At 51.8% G+C, this 5,802-nt stretch overlaps 1 pseudogene; it reads left to right on the top strand.

Moving 5' to 3' along the window:
- Positions 1-4,134: 4,134 nt before the first annotated feature.
- Positions 4,135-5,588, top strand: LOC134932627 (WD repeat-containing protein 82-like; annotated as a pseudogene).
- The last annotated feature ends 214 nt before the right edge of the window (positions 5,589-5,802 follow it).

The raw sequence follows: 5,802 nt of genomic DNA, 5'->3' as shown, positions 1-5,802 counted from the left end.
TCAACAGGTCAAAAGGTCGACATGAGTTTTTTAACTTTTTTTTTCTTTTTTTGAACTTTTTCATACTTAACGATCCACGTGGAGTATGATTGTGAATAGTAACCTGTGCCGAGTGCAGCGGTAGCGGAGCGAAGCACCTTCCCCGAAGCATAACGAGCGAAGCGAGGGGACACAGTGCACTAATTGGGGTTCTCGGTCACTGTACGGAGAAAACGACACCAATTTTTTTTAAACAAAAAACTCGTGTCGACCTAGAACATGTCGAACTAGAAACCTTGTTGACCTAGAATCCCAGTCGACCTAGTTACTGTCGACCAATACTGGTCAACCTAGACACTGTAGACCTAAAGGGCCCCATACACTAGAACAACAATGCCCGATTTCATCCAATTTCGGGCATTCGGTCTGATATATCGGGTGAAATTGGGCATTTTGGATGTGTTTCCGATCCAATCCGATGCGCTTTCCTGTGAGGGTCGGATCGGCTCACCTAGGTCGTTAGTGCTGCACTCGTGATATGTCGGTTCCTGCAGGCATGGCTGGGATCGAATAAGATATATCGCATGCAAAATGTACCAAATCGTATGGAATCGTATGGAACCACTCCCGTTAAGCTCCCGGGAGTGTTCAAGGGAAATCGCCTCCGACTTCAGCCTCAGACATATCGTTGTAGTCAGAGGTGTCGGAATGGGGGGGGGGGGGGGGCAAGGGGGCAGCTCGCTCCCCCAAAACATGAGAGAGGCGCCATCCAGGCCACCCGGGCCCGCAGCCACCAGCTTCAGCGCTGCACGCACTGTATTAGCAGCGGTGAGTCTGGTACTGCTTGTACACAGCGGGCAGTGCTGAAGCTGCCTTCTCCATGCGCTCCGCCCCCCACCTCGTTCCTGCAGCATATGAGCGCGGGCGGGAGGCGCCAACTCGAGCCGCTGGTCACTGCTGTTCCCGTGTGCCGGCCTCCGGGAACCCAAGCCCAGTCACCCCCAGCCACTGGCCCCAGGGGTGCGTACCAGTCACCACACAGTGCCTGACAGCCAGGAGAGGGCCAGTGTGAGGAATCTTATTACTGCTCAGGCCATTCCCTGCGCGCCCATATCTGTACCCCAACACCCCCCTCTCTCTGTGCCCCAATACCTCCACCTTTCTCTGTGCCCAAACACTTTCCCTCTTCCTGTGCCCCAACACCTCCCCCAACTCCCTGTGCCCCAACACCTCCCCTCTCTCCCTGTGCCCCCATATCCTGCCCCCACTGTGCCCCAATAACCCCCCATCCTCAGCCCCCCCCCCCTCCCATTACCTCAGGTGCACCCCCCTATCCCCTGTATACCTGCACCCAGCGGTGCATTGGGGCGCCGGGATGCCGGGACAGTCCACTGGTCGGCCGCCCCCCCCTGCTAACTCCAGCGTCCGTGCTCCCCCCACGCTTTGTCCGGTTCATATATACGTGGCTGCTGCTGCCGTGATCAGAGCTTTTGCACATGCGCAGAAGCTCATGCAAGCAGGAAGCCATGGCAATGAAGCGTGCTGCTGGAGCCATGCAAGCCCGAGCCACGGCAATGAAGCGTGCTGCCGGAGCTGCGGAATTAAAGCCGGAACAGCAGCAATGAAGAATGCTGCCGTCAACGTAATGACTAGGGGCAGCCAGGGCACTGACTGAGTGGCCAGGCGTCCAGAGCCGTCCAAGCCATGTAATTGCACCGGGTCATCCTGGAGCCATACAGCCATTGGGGACAAGGAACCAACATCCTGCAGGAAATGGAAGTGCGACCTTATCCTCGGACAGAAGCATGCGTACAGGTTAGTGCTGGTGAGTCCTTGCTCATCTGTGTCTTAAGGTGTGTACACACGGTGAGATTTTTCAAAATCGTAAGAAAAGTTAGTGCAGATCGCAAATTGAAAGTCACCTTGCGATCCTGATGTGATGCCAATGCGCTAAAGCTGCGCTGGTCTGGAGCTACTCTTGAAGTGCAAAGGCATCACCGCTGTGCGATGCCTTTGCACTTCTGCGGGGGGGAGGTGGCACTGACATGCGGTGTGGACTAGCCCTGTGCTGGGCGTCCCCCCGCATGTCTGAGTTAAAGATCGTAGCTGTGCTAAATTTAGCACAGCTACGATCAACTCGGAATGACCCCCATAGTCCCCCCACGGGGGAGCGTATTTTCGCTTTGCAAGTGTGCAAACGCCTGTGCAGCCGAGCTCTGCAAAAACATTTTGTGCAGTTATGAGTAGGTATGAACTTACTCTGCCCTTGCGATCACTTCAGCCTGTCTGGTCCCGGAATTGATGTCAGACACCCGTCCTGCAAACGCCTGGACACGCCTGCGTTTTTCCAACCACTGCCAGAAAACAGTCAGTTGACACCCACAAATGCCTTCTTCTTGTCAATCTCCTTGCGATTGGCTGTGCGAACGGATTCTTCATTAAATCCATCGCTCAGCAACGATCCACTTTGTACCCGTACGATGTGCCTGCGCATTGCGGTGCATACGCATGCGCAGATGTTACCTGATCGCTGCGCTACGAAAAACTGCAGCATGCGATCAGGTCGGAATGACCCCCCTAGTCCCTATCGCACAGTGAGAATCAGGGTTAGCCCGAATCTCACCGTGTGTATGCACCTTGATCCTACAGTGTGGGCTGGGTGCCAGGGAGAGCTGCAGTATCAGGAAAGTTATTCCCAGCGGAGGATTGGCATGCCGGGACGCCGGAACGGATTCTGTGTGGTCGTTCGGTCATCCCCTCATTGGCTGCCTGCCAGCCGCGATCATGGCAGCATTCACTGAAAGCCTCTGCGCATGCACAGAAGCTCAGTGAAGCACTTTGAAAATTGCCGCTGTGTGAGCTTCTGCGCTTGCGCAGCAACCCCTCCTCCCCATAATGCATAGTATTCTGAGCCGTCGGTCACTACTGACGGCTCCGCCTCCCTTCCAGCCGCATCATGTGTTCAGCCTCCCCTCCAGCCCGGGCCGTCACAGCAAGCACACTGCACAATGGACTCGTGGCTGCTGCAGCTAGCATGCAAAGCAGGAGCTAGCAACCAGCAAATTCTGACTGCGTCACACACCAGTTGCGTGACAATCAGTAAGTACTGTACAACTAACTGGTGCAATATGTATAATGTGCTCTACCTGGTGCAATGTGTATAACGTGCTCTGCCTGGTGCAATGTGTATAACGTGCTTTACCTGGTGCAATGTGTCTAATATGCTTTACCTGGTCCAATGTGTCTAATATGCTTTACCTGGTGCAATGTGTATAACGTGCCCTGCCTGGTGCAATATGTATATAATGTGCTTTACCTGGTGCAATGTGTACAACGTGCTCTTCCTGGTGCAATGTGTATAATGTGCAATGTGTACAGTATAATGTGCTTTACCTGGTGCAATGTGTAATAATGTTCTCTGCCTGGCGCAAAGTGTACAATGTGCTCTTCCTGGTGCAATGTGTATAATGTACTTTACCTGGTGCAATGTGTAATCATGTGCTCTGCCTGACGCAAAGTGTATAACGTGCTCTGCCTGGCGCAAAGTGTATAACGTGCTCTGCCTGGCACAACGTGTATAACGTGCTCTACCTAGTGCAATGTGTATAATATGCTTTACCTGGTGCAATGTGTATAATGTGATCTGCCTGGCGCAAAGTGTATAATGGACTCTGCCTGGCGCAAAGTGTATAACGTGCTCTTCCTGGTGCAATGTTTACAGTATAATGTGATTTACCTGGTGCAATATGTATAACGTGCTCTGCCTGGCGCAAAGTGTGTACCGTGCTCTACCTGGCGCAAAGTGTAGAACATGCTCTATCTGGCGCAATATGTATAACATGCTCTACCTGGCGCAGTGTGTATAGGAGGTTCTATAAGCAGCACTACTGTGTGGTGTATTGTGAATTGGCACTATTATGTGGTCACGCCCTTCCCCATGAAGCCACGCCCCTAAAATCTTGCAGTGCGCACTTTACACACATGCCTGTATTCAGGCCTTCTGAGCAGTGATCCCGCCCACTAGACAGACTCCACCCCCCCAACAGACCCCACCCCTATTAGGGCTGGTTTTAGATCCCAATCCGCCCATGCCCGCACCCCTATATTCTGTGGCCATTCTGCATCGGGGCGCATCACCCTACTCCCTGGGCAGCCATGAAGTTGACCGACAACGTGCTGCACAGCTTCCGGGTTGCAAAGATTTTCCGCGAGAACTCCAGTAAGATCAACTGCTTTGACTTCAGTCCTGGCGGGGAGACAGTCATTTCCAGCTGCGACGACGACTCCATCGTGCTGTACGACTGCCAGGAGGGCAAGCCCAGGGGGACGCTGTACAGCAAGAAGTACTGTGTGGATCTCATCCGATACACACATGCAGCAAATACCGTGGTTTATAGCTCCAACAAAATTGATGATACCATCTCTCTTCATGATAATAAATATAGCCGTTATTTCCCGGCCACAATAAAAGGGCCGTTGCGTTATCTATGTCTCCGGTGGACGATGCGATTATATCTGGGTCCTTGGATAAAACTATCCGCCTGTGGGACCTCCGGTCTCCCAACTGTCAGGGTCTGATGCACTTACAGGGGAAGCTAGTGTGCTCATTTGATCCAAAGGGTCTTATTTTTGCTGCAGGAGTTAATTCCGAGATGGTGAATCTGTATGATCTTCGCTCTTTCGATAAGGGTCCATTTGCCACCTTTAAGATGAATTGTGTGGGTCATTCCGAGTTGATCGCTAGCTAAAAATGTTTGCAGCGCAGAGATTAAGTGGAAAAATGGCACTTCTGCGCATGCGTATGTGGCGCAATGCGCACGCGCGAAGTACTTTCACAACAACCGATGTAGTTTCACACAAGGTCGCGCAAAGCTTTTCAGTCGCAATGGGCGCCGCAAAGTGATTGACAGGAAAGGGGCGTTTCTGGGTGTCAACTCACCGTTTTCAGGGAGTGTTCGGAAAAACGCAGGCATGCCAGGAAAAATGCAGGCGTGGCTGGGAGAACGCAGGGCGTGTTTGTGACGTCAAATCTGGAACTGAATGGTCTGAAGTGATCGCAAGCGCTGAGTAGGTCTGGAGCTACTCTGAAACTGCACAATTTTTTTTTGCTGCCGCTCTGTGATGCATTTGTTCGTATTTCTGCTAAGCTAAGATACACTCCCAATGGGTGGCGGTTTAGCACTTGCACGGCTGCTTAAAACTGCTAGCGAGTGAACAACTCGGAATGACCCCCTATGACCGCACCTGCGAATGGACGTCGCTCAAATTTAGCAACGATGGAATATTAATTCTTCTCTCTACCAATGGCGGCTTTCTGAGGCTGGTTGATGCGTTTAAAGGGCCGTGCTACACACCTTTGGGGTTATAACAACAGTAAAACGGTCACACTAGAAGCTTCTTTCACCCCGGATTCTCAGTTCATTATGTTTGGGTCGGAAGATGGCAAGATCCATGTATGGAATGGAGAGAGCAGCATGAAAGTGTCCGTACTGGATGTCAAGCACACCGGATCCATCACCTGCTTACAGTTCAATCCCAAGTTCATGACCTTTGCATTGCATTGGGGAAGCAGTAGGGAGATGAACAATGAGGAGGAGGCACTTAACTAGCAGATGTGTATAATGGGCTCTACCAGGTGTAATGTATATATGGGCTCTATCTGGCGTAATGTGTAATATGTGTAATGGGCTCTACCAGGCGTAATGTGTAATGGGCTCTACGAGGCATAATGTGTATAATGTGCTCTACCAGGTGTAATGTGTAACATGTGTAATGGGCTCTACCAGGCGTAATGTGTAACATGTGTAATGGGCTCTACCAGGC

This window comes from Pseudophryne corroboree, chromosome 1, assembly GCF_028390025.1.
Source record: "Pseudophryne corroboree isolate aPseCor3 chromosome 1, aPseCor3.hap2, whole genome shotgun sequence".
NCBI classification, from domain to species: Eukaryota; Metazoa; Chordata; class Amphibia; order Anura; family Myobatrachidae; genus Pseudophryne; species Pseudophryne corroboree.
The sequence above is the reverse complement of the archived record's forward strand: the minus strand, read 5'-3'. Positions and strand labels throughout refer to the sequence as shown.